Here is a 13,820-nt window from a genome sequence, read left to right as displayed (position 1 = left end):
TGGTGACCCGTCTTCCACGGTAAAACATTTCCTAACCAATAAGGAATCTTCCCATCGCAATGACACTATGAGAGAATTGCCACCGATGGATTTGCCGCTGTGCCTACACATCATCTTGAGGCCATACAGTAGTGAAGCACGGGAACCCAGGCGCTTCACCCTTTACCCTAGACCAGTGAAACACTGTCTCTAAACATGCCCACATGCCTGTATCTATGCTCGTTCAAAGTTAACGCTAAACCGAAATCTTCTTTCTGTCCCACTATTTTGCAGCATTTTAAAGAAGTACACTGGGAAAGATTTTTCTGCAAGGAAGGAACTGCAGGCGGCGTGGCTGAAATGAGAATATCATGCTGCACGAGCTCTTTGCCCTCAGATGTAGAAGTGTCATCAGTGGGCATCATAGAGAAACGGGACTTTAATAAGTGATCATCAACCTCTGTGAATTCCCTTTGTTCTAGACGCCTGAAATAAAGAGTTGTCCTGAGTCACATAAACCTCCACCGAGTGGTCTTTATGTGGCGCGGGAACATGCCGGTATAAGAGAATTCCGAAGAAGGCTGAACGTCCACAATTGAATGGTCATTGCCAGAAATGAAGTGGCAGCCGGATCAGACTGGGAAACTTCAGCTTCCATTAGACAATGAAGATGTGAGAATCTGGTACGTCCACAATTCACGGTTTCCTTAGATCCATGAAATTCCGTGTTGAATTTCAGTCAGAAAATGAAAAATCCGGAGCCGCTGTTCAGCAGGCCCGGGTGTAGCTCCCAGAGGCACACTGGTGCTCCTCTAGAATTTGGATAAAAATCGTTTTCACTGGAATAAAGAACCTTGATCAAGCCAGGTGGGTCTTGACCATCGAAATTGCTGCGTTTGCCCGGTATACTGACAAGAACCCACCTGTGCTAGTCCATGGCGTATTCAGCACAGGAATCTGCATCGATTGAGCCAAGACAAAGGAAAGCTCAGGGAGGCAGCACCCGTGTAGAAAAGCATTTGTACTTCAAAGATGAGGCCAATGAGGTGAAAGGACAAAGCCACGGCAAACAATTTTGATCATCGGCAGAATTTCACGGAGCAATATTGCTGGGAGAGAAAAGGCACCACCTGAGGGAGGCACGCTCAACAAAACTACCTAGGGCAGGAGCCGGGTTGCCCCCAGACACTAGGCGTGTCAGGCCTCAGCATTGTAAGGAGAGTTCACTGAAGTCCCTGAGTGAAGTTTTCTCCGCTGTCCTACGTCTACGTTCCTAAAATTTACTCTACGGTTTCTGATGATCCTGGCTTATGAACGGCCACCATTCACCGTTCTCCTTACACTCGTGCGTCTCCATCGGCCTTAAAAGAAAGGGAGGACACGCAACTGCTGGCAGGTAAATTCAGCAAAGTTTGTCTCAACACAAAAGAGACAGCTCTGTGGTGACCCGTCTTCCACGGTAAAACATTTCCTAGCCAATAAGGAATCTTCCCATCGCAATGACACTATGAGAGAATTGCCACCGATGGATTTGCCGCTGTGCCTACACATCATCTTGAGGCCATACAGTAGTGAAGCACGGGAACCCAGGCGCTTCACCCTTTACCCTAGACCAGTGAAACACTGTCTCCAAACATGCCCACATGCCTGTATCTATGCTCGTTCAAAGTTAACGCTAAACAGAAATCTTCTTTCTGTCCCACTATTTTGCAGCATTTTAAAGAAGTACACTGGGAAAGATTTTTCTGCAAGGAAGGAACTGCAGGCGGCGTGGCTGAAATGAGAATATCATGCTGCACGAGCTCTTTGCCCTCAGATGTAGAAGTGTCATCAGTGGGCATCATAGAGAAACGGGACTTTAATAAGTGATCATCAACCTCTGTGAATTCCCTTTGTTCTAGACGCCTGAAATAAAGAGTTGTCCTGAGTCACATAAACCTCCACCGAGTGGTCTTTATGTGGCGCGGGAACATGCCGGTATAAGAGAATTCCGAAGAAGGCTGAACGTCCACAATTGAATGGTCATTGCCAGAAATGAAGTGGCAGCCGGATCAGACTGGGAAACTTCAGCTTCCATTAGACAATGAAGATGTGAGAATCTGGTACGTCCACAATTCACGGTTTCCTTAGATCCATGAAATTCCGTGTTGAATTTCAGTCAGAAAATGAAAAATCCGGAGCCGCTGTTCAGCAGGCCCGGGTGTAGCTCCCAGAGGCACACTGGTGCTCCTCTAGAATTTGGATAAAAATCGTTTTCACTGGAATAAAGAACCTTGATCAAGCCAGGTGGGTCTTGACCATCGAAATTGCTGCGTTTGCCCGGTATACTGACAAGAACCCACCTGTGCTAGTCCATGGCGTATTCAGCACAGGAATCTGCATCGATTGAGCCAAGACAAAGGAAAGCTCAGGGAGGCAGCACCCGTGTAGAAAAGCATTTGTACTTCAAAGATGAGGCCAATGAGGTGAAAGGACAAAGCCACGGCAAACAATTTTGATCATCGGCAGAATTTCACGGAGCAATATTGCTGGGAGAGAAAAGGCACCACCTGAGGGAGGCACGCTCAACAAAACTACCTAGGGCAGGAGCCGGGTTGCCCCCAGACACTAGGCGTGTCAGGCCTCAGCATTGTAAGGAGAGTTCACTGAAGTCCCTGAGTGAAGTTTTCTCCGCTGTCCTACGTCTACGTTCCTAAAATTTACTCTACGGTTTCTGATGATCCTGGCTTATGAACGGCCACCATTCACCGTTCTCCTTACACTCGTGCGTCTCCATCGGCCTTAAAAGAAAGGGAGGACACGCAACTGCTGGCAGGTAAATTCAGCAAAGTTTGTCTCAACACAAAAGAGACAGCTCTGTGGTGACCCGTCTTCCACGGTAAAACATTTCCTAGCCAATAAGGAATCTTCCCATCGCAATGACACTATGAGAGAATTGCCACCGATGGATTTGCCGCTGTGCCTACACATCATCTTGAGGCCATACAGTAGTGAAGCACGGGAACCCAGGCGCTTCACCCTTTACCCTAGACCAGTGAAACACTGTCTCCAAACATGCCCACATGCCTGTATCTATGCCCGTTTAAAGTTAACGCTAAACCGAAATCTTCTTTCTGTCCCACTATTTTGCAGCATTTTAAAGAAGTACACTGGGAAAGATTTTTCTGCAAGGAAGGAACTGCAGGCGGCGTGGCTGAAATGAGAATATCATGCTGCACGAGCTCTTTGCCCTCAGATGTAGAAGTGTCATCAGTGGGCATCATAGAGAAACGGGACTTTAATAAGTGATCATCAACCTCTGTGAATTCCCTTTGTTCTAGACGCCTGAAATAAAGAGTTGTCCTGAGTCACATAAACCTCCACCGAGTGGTCTTTATGTGGCGCGGGAACATGCCGGTATAAGAGAATTCCGAAGAAGGCTGAACGTCCACAATTGAATGGTCATTGCCAGAAATGAAGTGGCAGCCGGATCAGACTGGGAAACTTCAGCTTCCATTAGACAATGAAGATGTGAGAATCTGGTACGTCCACAATTCACGGTTTCCTTAGATCCATGAAATTCCGTGTTGAATTTCAGTCAGAAAATGAAAACTCCGGAGCCGCTGTTCAGCAGGCCCGGGTGTAGCTCCCAGAGGCACACTGGTGCTCCTCTAGAATTTGGATAAAAATCGTTTTCACTGGAATAAAGAACCTTGATCAAGCCAGGTGGGTCTTGACCATCGAAATTGCTGCGTTTGCCCGGTATACTGACAAGAACCCACCTGTGCTAGTCCATGGCGTATTCAGCACAGGAATCTGCATCGATTGAGCCAAGACAAAGGAAAGCTCAGGGAGGCAGCACCCGTGTAGAAAAGCATTTGTACTTCAAAGATGAGGCTAATGAGGTGAAAGGACAAAGCCACGGCAAACAGTTTTGATCATCGGCAGAATTTCACGGAGCAATATTGCTGGGAGAGAAAAGGCACCACCTGAGGGAGGCACGCTCAACAAAACTACCTAGGGCAGGAGCCGGGTTGCCCCCAGGCACTAGGCGTGTCAGGCCTCAGCATTGTAAGGAGAGTTCCCTGAAGTCCCTGAGTGGTTTTCTCCGCTGTCCTACGTCTACGTTCCTAAAATTTACTCTGCGGTTTCTGATGATCCTGGCTTATGAACGGCCACCATTCACCGTTCTCCTTACACTCGTGCGTCTCCATCGGCCTTAAAAGAAAGGGAGGACACGCAACTGCTGGCAGGTAAATTCAGCAAAGTTTGTCTCAACACAAAAGAGACAGCTCTGTGGTGACCCGTCTTCCACGGTAAAACATTTCCTAGCCAATAAGGAATCTTCCCATCGCAATGACACTATGAGAGAATTGCCACCGATGGATTTGCCGCTGTGCCTACACTTCATCTTGAGGCCATACAGTAGTGAAGCACGGGAACCCAGGCGCTTCACCCTTTACCCTAGACCAGTGAAACACTGTCTCCAAACATGCCCACATGCCTGTATCTATGCCCGTTTAAAGTTAACGCTAAACCGAAATCTTCTTTCTGTCCCACTATTTTGCAGCATTTTAAAGAAGTACACTGGGAAAGATTTTTCTGCAAGGAAGGAACTGCAGGCGGCGTGGCTGAAATGAGAATATCATGCTGCACGAGCTCTTTGCCTTCAGATGTAGAAGTGTCAACAGTGGGCATCATAGAGAAACGGGACTTTAATAAGTGATCATCAACCTCTGTGAATTCCCTTTGTTCTAGACGCCTGAAATAAAGAGTTGTCCTGAGTCACATAAACCTCCACCGAGTGGTCTTTATGTGGCGCGGGAACATGCCGGTATAAGAGAATTCCCAAGAAGGCTGAACGTCCACAATTGAATGGTCATTGCCAGAAATGAAGTGGCAGCCGGATCAGACTGGGAAACTTCAGCTTCCATTAGACAATGAAGATGTGAGAATCTGGTACGTCCACAATTCACGGTTTCCTTAGATCCATGAAATTCCGTGTTGAATTTCAGTCAGAAAATGAAAACTCCGGAGCCGCTGTTCAGCAGGCCCGGGTGTAGCTCCCAGAGGCACACTGGTGCTCCTCTAGAATTTGGATAAAAATCGTTTTCACTGGAATAAAGAACCTTGATCAAGCCAGGTGGGTCTTGACCATCGAAATTGCTGCGTTTGCCCGGTATACTGACAAGAACCCACCTGTGCTAGTCCATGGCGTATTCAGCACAGGAATCTGCATCGATTGAGCCAAGACAAAGGAAAGCTCAGGGAGGCAGCACCCGTGTAGAAAAGCATTTGTACTTCAAAGATGAGGCTAATGAGGTGAAAGGACAAAGCCACGGCAAACAGTTTTGATCATCGGCAGAATTTCACGGAGCAATATTGCTGGGAGAGAAAAGGCACCACCTGAGGGAGGCACGCTCAACAAAACTACCTAGGGCAGGAGCCGGGTTGCCCCCAGGCACTAGGCGTGTCAGGCCTCAGCATTGTAAGGAGAGTTCCCTGAAGTCCCTGAGTGGTTTTCTCCGCTGTCCTACGTCTACGTTCCTAAAATTTACTCTGCGGTTTCTGATGATCCTGGCTTATGAACGGCCACCATTCACCGTTCTCCTTACACTCGTGCGTCTCCATCGGCCTTAAAAGAAAGGGAGGACGCGCAACTGCTGGCAGGTAAATTCAGCAAAGTTTGTCTCAACACAAAAGAGACAGCTCTGTGGTGACCCGTCTTCCACGGTAAAACATTTCCTAGCCAATAAGGAATCTTCCCATCGCAATGACACTATGAGAGAATTGCCACCGATGGATTTGCCGCTGTGCCTACACATCATCTTGAGGCCATACAGTAGTGAAGCACGGGAACCCAGGCGCTTCACCCTTTACCCTAGACCAGTGAAACACTGTCTCCAAACATGCCCACATGCCTGTATCTATGCCCGTTTAAAGTTAACGCTAAACCGAAATCTTCTTTCTGTCCCACTATTTTGCAGCATTTTAAAGAAGTACACTGGGAAAGATTTTTCTGCAAGGAAGGAACTGCAGGCGGCGTGGCTGAAATGAGAATATCATGCTGCACGAGCTCTTTGCCTTCAGATGTAGAAGTGTCAACAGTGGGCATCATAGAGAAACGGGACTTTAATAAGTGATCATCAACCTCTGTGAATTCCCTTTGTTCTAGACGCCTGAAATAAAGAGTTGTCCTGAGTCACATAAACCTCCACCGAGTGGTCTTTATGTGGCGCGGGAACATGCCGGTATAAGAGAATTCCCAAGAAGGCTGAACGTCCACAATTGAATGGTCATTGCCAGAAATGAAGTGGCAGCCGGATCAGACTGGGATACTTCAGCTTCCATTAGACAATGAAGATGTGAGAATCTGGTACGTCCACAATTCACGGTTTCCTTAGATCCATGAAATTCCGTGTTGGATTTCCGTCAGAAAATGAAAACTCCGGAGCCGCTGTTCAGCAGGCCCGGGTGTAGCTCCCAGAGGCACACTGGTGCTCCTCTAGAATTTGGATAAAAATCGTTTTCACTGGAATAAAGAACCTTGATCAAGCCAGGTGGGTCTTGACCATCGAAATTGCTGCGTTTGCCCGGTATACTGACAAGAACCCACCTGTGCTAGTCCATGGCGTATTCAGCACAGGAATCTGCATCGATTGAGCCAAGACAAAGGAAAGCTCAGGGAGGCAGCACCCGTGTAGAAAAGCATTTGTACTTCAAAGATGAGGCCAATGAGGTGAAAGGACAAAGCCACGGCAAACAGTTTTGATCATCGGCAGAATTTCACGGAGCAATATTGCTGGGAGAGAAAAGGCACCACCTGAGGGAGGCACGCTCAACAAAACTACCTAGGGCAGGAGCCGGGTTGCCCCCAGGCACTAGGCGTGTCAGGCCTCAGCATTGTAAGGAGAGTTCACTGAAGTCCCTGAGTGAAGTTTTCTCCGCTGTCCTACGTCTACGTTCCTAAAATTTACTCTGCGGTTTCTGATGATCCTGGCTTATGAACGGCCACCATTCACCGTTCTCCTTACACTCGTGCGTCTCCATCGGCCTTAAAAGAAAGGGAGGACACGCAACTGCTGGCAGGTAAATTCAGCAAAGTTTGTCTCAACACAAAAGAGACAGCTCTGTGGTGACCCGTCTTCCACGGTAAAACATTTTCTAGCCAATAAGGAATCTTCCCATCGCAATGACACTATGAGAGAATTGCCACCGATGGATTTGCCGCTGTGCCTACACATCATCTTGAGGCCATACAGTAGTGAAGCACGGGAACCCAGGCGCTTCACCCTTTACCCTAGACCAGTGAAACACTGTCTCTAAACATGCCCACATGCCTGTATCTATGCCCGTTCAAAGTTAACGCTAAACCGAAATCTTCTTTCTGTCCCACTATTTTGCAGCATTTTAAAGAAGTACACTGGGAAAGATTTTTCTGCAAGGAAGGAACTGCAGGCGGCGTGGCTGAAATGAGAATATCATGCTGCACGAGCTCTTTGCCCTCAGATGTAGAAGTGTCATCAGTGGGCATCATAGAGAAACGGGACTTTAATAAGTGATCATCAACCTCTGTGAATTCCCTTTGTTCTAGACGCCTGAAATAAAGAGTTGTCCTGAGTCACATAAACCTCCACCGAGTGGTCTTTATGTGGCGCGGGAACATGCCGGTATAAGAGAATTCCGAAGAAGGCTGAACGTCCACAATTGAATGGTCATTGCCAGAAATGAAGTGGCAGCCGGATCAGACTGGGAAACTTCAGCTTCCATTAGACAATGAAGATGTGAGAATCTGGTACGTCCACATTTCACGGTTTCCTTAGATCCATGAAATTCCGTGTTGAATTTCAGTCAGAAAATGAAAACTCCGGAGCCGCTGTTCAGCAGGCCCGGGTGTTGCTCCCAGAGGCACACTGGTGCTCCTCTAGAATTTGGATAAAAATCGTTTTCACTGGAATAAAGAACCTTGATCAAGCCAGGTGGGTCTTGACCATCGAAATTGCTGCGTTTGCCCGGGATACTGACAAGAACCCACCTGTGCTAGTCCATGGCGTATTCAGCACAGGAATCTGCATCGATTGAGCCAAGACAAAGGAAAGCTCAGGGAGGCAGCACCCGTGTAGAAAAGCATTTGTACTTCAAAGATGAGGCCAATGAGGTGAAAGGACAAAGCCACGGCAAACAGTTTTGATCATCGGCAGAATTTCACGGAGCAATATTGCTGGGAGAGAAAAGGCACCACCTGAGGGAGGCACGCTCAACAAAACTACCTAGGGCAGGAGCCGGGTTGCCCCCAGGCACTAGGCGTGTCAGGCCTCAGCATTGTAAGAAGAGTTCCCTGAAGTCCCTGAGTGGTTTTCTCCGCTGTCCTACGTCTACGTTCCTAAAATTTACTCTGCGGTTTCTGATGATCCTGGCTTATGAACGGCCACCATTCACCGTTCTCCTTACACTCGTGCGTCTCCATCGGCCTTAAAAGAAAGGGAGGACACGCAACTGCTGGCAGGTAAATTCAGCAAAGTTTGTCTCAACACAAAAGAGACAGCTCTGTGGTGACCCGTCTTCCACGGTAAAACATTTCCTAGCCAATAAGGAATCTTCCCATCGCAATGACACTATGAGAGAATTGCCACCGATGGATTTGCCGCTGTGCCTACACATCATCTTGAGGCCATACAGTAGTGAAGCACGGGATCCCAGGCGCTTCACCCTTTACCCTAGACCAGTGAAACACTGTCTCCAAACATGCCCATATGCCTGTATCTATGCCCGTTCAAAGTTAACGCTAAACCGAAATCTTCTTTCTGTCCCACTATTTTGCAGCATTTTAAAGAAGTACACTGGGAAAGATTTTTCTGCAAGGAAGGAACTGCAGGCGGCGTGGCTGAAATGAGAATATCATGCTGCACGAGCTCTTTGCCCTCAGATGTAGAAGTGTCATCAGTGGGCATCATAGAGAAACGGGACTTTAATAAGTGATCATCAACCTCTGTGAATTCCCTTTGTTCTAGACGCCTGAAATAAAGAGTTGTCCTGAGTCACATAAACCTCCACCGAGTGGTCTTTATGTGGCGCGGGAACATGCCGGTATAAGAGAATTCCGAAGAAGGCTGAACATCCACAATTGAATGGTCATTGCCAGAAATGAAGTGGCAGCCGGATCAGACTGGGAAACTTCAGCTTCCATTAGACAATGAAGATGTGAGAATCTGGTACGTCCACAATTCACGGTTTCCTTAGATCCATGAAATTCGGTGTTGAATTTCAGTCAGAAAATGAAAACTCCGGAGCCGCTGTTCAGCAGGCCCGGGTGTAGCTCCCAGAGGCACACTGGTGCTCCTCTAGAATTTGGATAAAAATCGTTTTCACTGGAATAAAGAACCTTGATCAAGCCAGGTGGGTCTTGACCATCGAAATTGCTGCGTTTGCCCGGGATACTGACAAGAACCCACCTGTGCTAGTCCATGGCGTATTCAGCACAGGAATCTGCATCGATTGAGCCAAGACAAAGGAAAGCTCAGGGAGGCAGCACCCGTGTAGAACAGCATTTGTACTTCAAAGATGAGGCCAATGAGGTGAAAGGACAAAGCCACGGCAAACAGTTTTGATCATCGGCAGAATTTCACGGAGCAATATTGCTGGGAGAGAAAAGGCACCACCTGAGGGAGGCACGCTCAACAAAACTACCTAGGGCAGGAGCCGGGTTGCCCCCAGGCACTAGGCGTGTCAGGCCTCAGCATTGTAAGAAGAGTTCCCTGAAGTCCCTGAGTGGTTTTCTCCGCTGTCCTACGTCTACGTTCCTAAAATTTACTCTGCGGTTTCTGATGATCCTGGCTTATGAACGGCCACCATTCACCGTTCTCCTTACACTCGTGCGTCTCCATCGGCCTTAAAAGAAAGGGAGGACACGCAACTGCTGGCAGGTAAATTCAGCAAAGTTTGTCTCAACACAAAAGAGACAGCTCTGTGGTGACCCGTCTTCCACGGTAAAACATTTCCTAGCCAATAAGGAATCTTCCCATCGCAATGACACTATGAGAGAATTGCCACCGATGGATTTGCCGCTGTGCCTACACATCATCTTGAGGCCATACAGTAGTGAAGCACGGGATCCCAGGCGCTTCACCCTTTACCCTAGACCAGTGAAACACTGTCTCCAAACATGCCCACATGCCTGTATCTATGCCCGTTCAAAGTTAACGCTAAACCGAAATCTTCTTTCTGTCCCACTATTTTGCAGCATTTTAAAGAAGTACACTGGGAAAGATTTTTCTGCAAGGAAGGAACTGCAGGCGGCGTGGCTGAAATGAGAATATCATGCTGCACGAGCTCTTTGCCCTCAGATGTAGAAGTGTCATCAGTGGGCATCATAGAGAAACGGGACTTTAATAAGTGATCATCAACCTCTGTGAATTCCCTTTGTTCTAGACGCCTGAAATAAAGAGTTGTCCTGAGTCACATAAACCTCCACCGAGTGGTCTTTATGTGGCGCGGGAACATGCCGGTATAAGAGAATTCCGAAGAAGGCTGAACGTCCACAATTGAATGGTCATTGCCAGAAATGAAGTGGCAGCCGGATCAGACTGGGAAACTTCAGCTTCCATTAGACAATGAAGATGTGAGAATCTGGTACGTCCACAATTCACGGTTTCCTTAGATCCATGAAATTCCGTGTTGAATTTCAGTCAGAAAATGAAAACTCCGGAGCCGCTGTTCAGCAGGCCCGGGTGTAGCTCCCAGAGGCACACTGGTGCTCCTCTAGAATTTGGATAAAAATCGTTTTCACTGGAATAAAGAACCTTGATCAAGCCAGGTGGGTCTTGACCATCGAAATTGCTGCGTTTGCCCGGGATACTGACAAGAACCCACCTGTGCTAGTCCATGGCGTATTCAGCACAGGAATCTGCATCGATTGGGCCAAGACAAAGGAAAGCTCAGGGAGGCAGCACCCGTGTAGAAAAGCATTTGTACTTCAAAGATGAGGCCAATGAGGTGAAAGGACAAAGCCACGGCAAACAGTTTTGATCATCGGCAGAATTTCACGGAGCAATATTGCTGGGAGAGAAAAGGCACCACCTGAGGGAGGCAAGCTCAACAAAACTACCTAGGGCAGGAGCCGAGTTGCCCCCAGGCACTAGGCGTGTCAGGCCTCAGCATTGTAAGAAGAGTTCCCTGAAGTCCCTGAGTGGTTTTCTCCGCTATCCTACGTCTACGTTCCTAAAATTTACTCTGCGGTTTCTGATGATCCTGGCTTATGAACGGCCACCATTCACCGTTCTCCTTACACTCGTGCGTCTCCATCGGCCTTAAAAGAAAGGGAGGACACGCAACTGCTGGCAGGTAAATTCAGCAAAGTTTGTCTCAACACAAAAGAGACAGCTCTGTGGTGACCCGTCTTCCACGGTAAAACATTTCCTAGCGAATAAGGAATCTTCCCATCGCAATGACACTATGAGAGAATTGCCACCGATGGATTTGCCGCTGTGCCTACACATCATCTTGAGGCCATACAGTAGTGAAGCACGGGATCCCAGGCGCTTCACCCTTTACCCTAGACCAGTGAAACACTGTCTCCAAACATGCCCACATGCCTGTATCTATGCCCGTTTAAAGTTAACGCTAAACCGAAATCTTTCTGTCCCACTATTTTGCAGCATTTTAAAGAAGTACACTGGGAAAGATTTTTCTGCAAGGAAGGAACTGCAGGCGGCGTGGCTGAAATGAGAATATCATGCTGCACGAGCTCTTTGCCCTCAGATGTAGAAGTGTCATCAGTGGGCATCATAGAGAAACGGGACTTTAATAAGTGATCATCAACCTCTGTGAATTCCCTTTGTTCTAGACGTCTGAAATAAAGAGTTGTCCTGAGTCACATAAACCTCCACCGAGTGGTCTTTATGTGGCGCGGGAACATGCCGGTATAAGAGAATTCCGAAGAAGGCTGAACGTCCACAATTGAATGGTCATTGCCAGAAAGGAAGTGGCAGCCGGATCAGACTGGGAAACTTCAGCTTCCATTAGACAATGAAGATGTGAGAATCTGGTACGTCCACAATTCACGGTTTCCTTAGATCCATGAAATTCCGTGTTGAATTTCAGTCAGAAAATGAAAACTCCGGAGCCGCTGTTCAGCAGGCCCGGGTGTAGCTCCCAGAGGCACACTGGTGCTCCTCTAGAATTTGGATAAAAATCGTTTTCACTGGAATAAGAACCTTGATCAAGCCAGGTGGGTCTTGACCATCGAAATTGCTGCGTTTGCCCGGGATACTGACAAGAACCTACCTGTGCTAGTCCATGGCGTATTCAGCACAGGAATCTGCATCGATTGAGCCAAGACAAAGGAAAGCTCAGGGAGGCAGCACCCGTGTAGAAAAGCATTTGTACTTCAAAGATGAGGCCAATGAGGTGAAAGGACAAAGCCACGGCAAACAATTTTGATCATCGGCATAATTTCACGGAGCAATATTGCTGGGAGAGAAAAGGCACCACCTGAGGGAGGCACGCTCAACAAAACTACCTAGGGCAAGAGCCGGGTTGCCCCCAGGCACTAGGCGTGTCAGGCCTCAGCATTGTAAGGAGAGTTCCCTGAAGTCCCTGAGTGAAGTTTTCTCCGCTGTCCTACGTCTACGTTCCTAAAATTTCCTCTACGGTTTCTGATGATCCTGGCTTATGAACGGCCACCATTCACCGTTCTCCTTACACTCGTGCGTCTCCATCGGCCTTAAAAGAAAGGGAGGACACGCAACTGCTGGCAGGTAAATTCAGCAAAGTTTGTCTCAAAACAAAAGAGACAGCTCTGTGGTGACCCGTCTTCCACGGTAAAACATTTCCTAGCCAATAAGGAATCTTCCCATCGCAATGACACTATGAGAGAATTGCCACCGATGGATTTGCCGCTGTGCCTACACATCATCTTGAGGCCATACAGTAGTGAAGCACGGGAACCCAGGCGCTTCACCCTTTACCCTAGACCAGTGAAACACTGTCTCTAAACATGCCCACATGCCTGTATATGCCCGTTCAAAGTTAACGCTAAGCCGAAATCTTCTTTCTGTCCCACTATTTTGCAGCATTTTAAAGAAGTACACTGGGAAAGATTTTTCTGCAAGGAAGGAACTGCAGGCGGCGTGGCTGAAATGAGAATATCATGCTGCACGAGCTCTTTGCCCTCAGATGTAGAAGTGTCATCAGTGGGCATCATAGAGAAACGGGACTTTAATAAGTGATCATCAACCTCTGTGAATTCCCTTTGTTCTAGACGGCTGAAATAAAGAGTTGTCCTGAGTCACATAAACCTCCACCGAGTGGTCTTTAAGTGGCGCGGGAACATGCCGGTATAAGAGAATTCCCAAGAAGGCTGAACGTCCACAATTGAATGGTCATTGCCAGAAATGAAGTGGCAGCCGGATCAGACTGGGAAACTTCAGCTTCCATTAGACAATGAAGATGTGAGAATCTGGTACGTCCACAATTCACGGTTTCCTTAGATCCATGAAATTCCGTGTTGAATTTCAGTCAGAAAATGAAAACTCCGGAGCCGCTGTTCAGCAGGCCCGGGTGTAGCTCCCAGAGGCACACTGGTGCTCCTCTAGAATTTGGATAAAAATCGTTTTCACTGGAATAAAGAACCTTGATCAAGCCAGGTGGGTCTTGACCATCGAAATTGCTGCGTTTGCCCGGGATACTGACAAGAACCCACCTGTGCTAGTCCATGGCGTATTCAGCACAGGAATCTGCATCGATTGAGCCAAGACAAAGGAAAGCTCAGGGAAGCAGCACCCGTGTAGAAAAGCATTTGTACTTCAAAGATGAGGCCAATGAGGTGAAAGGACAAAGCCACGGCAAACAATTTTGATCATCGG

Source organism: Tenrec ecaudatus, chromosome 9 (assembly GCF_050624435.1).
Source record: "Tenrec ecaudatus isolate mTenEca1 chromosome 9, mTenEca1.hap1, whole genome shotgun sequence".
NCBI classification, from domain to species: Eukaryota; Metazoa; Chordata; class Mammalia; order Afrosoricida; family Tenrecidae; genus Tenrec; species Tenrec ecaudatus.
This window is presented reverse-complemented; position numbering follows the sequence as displayed.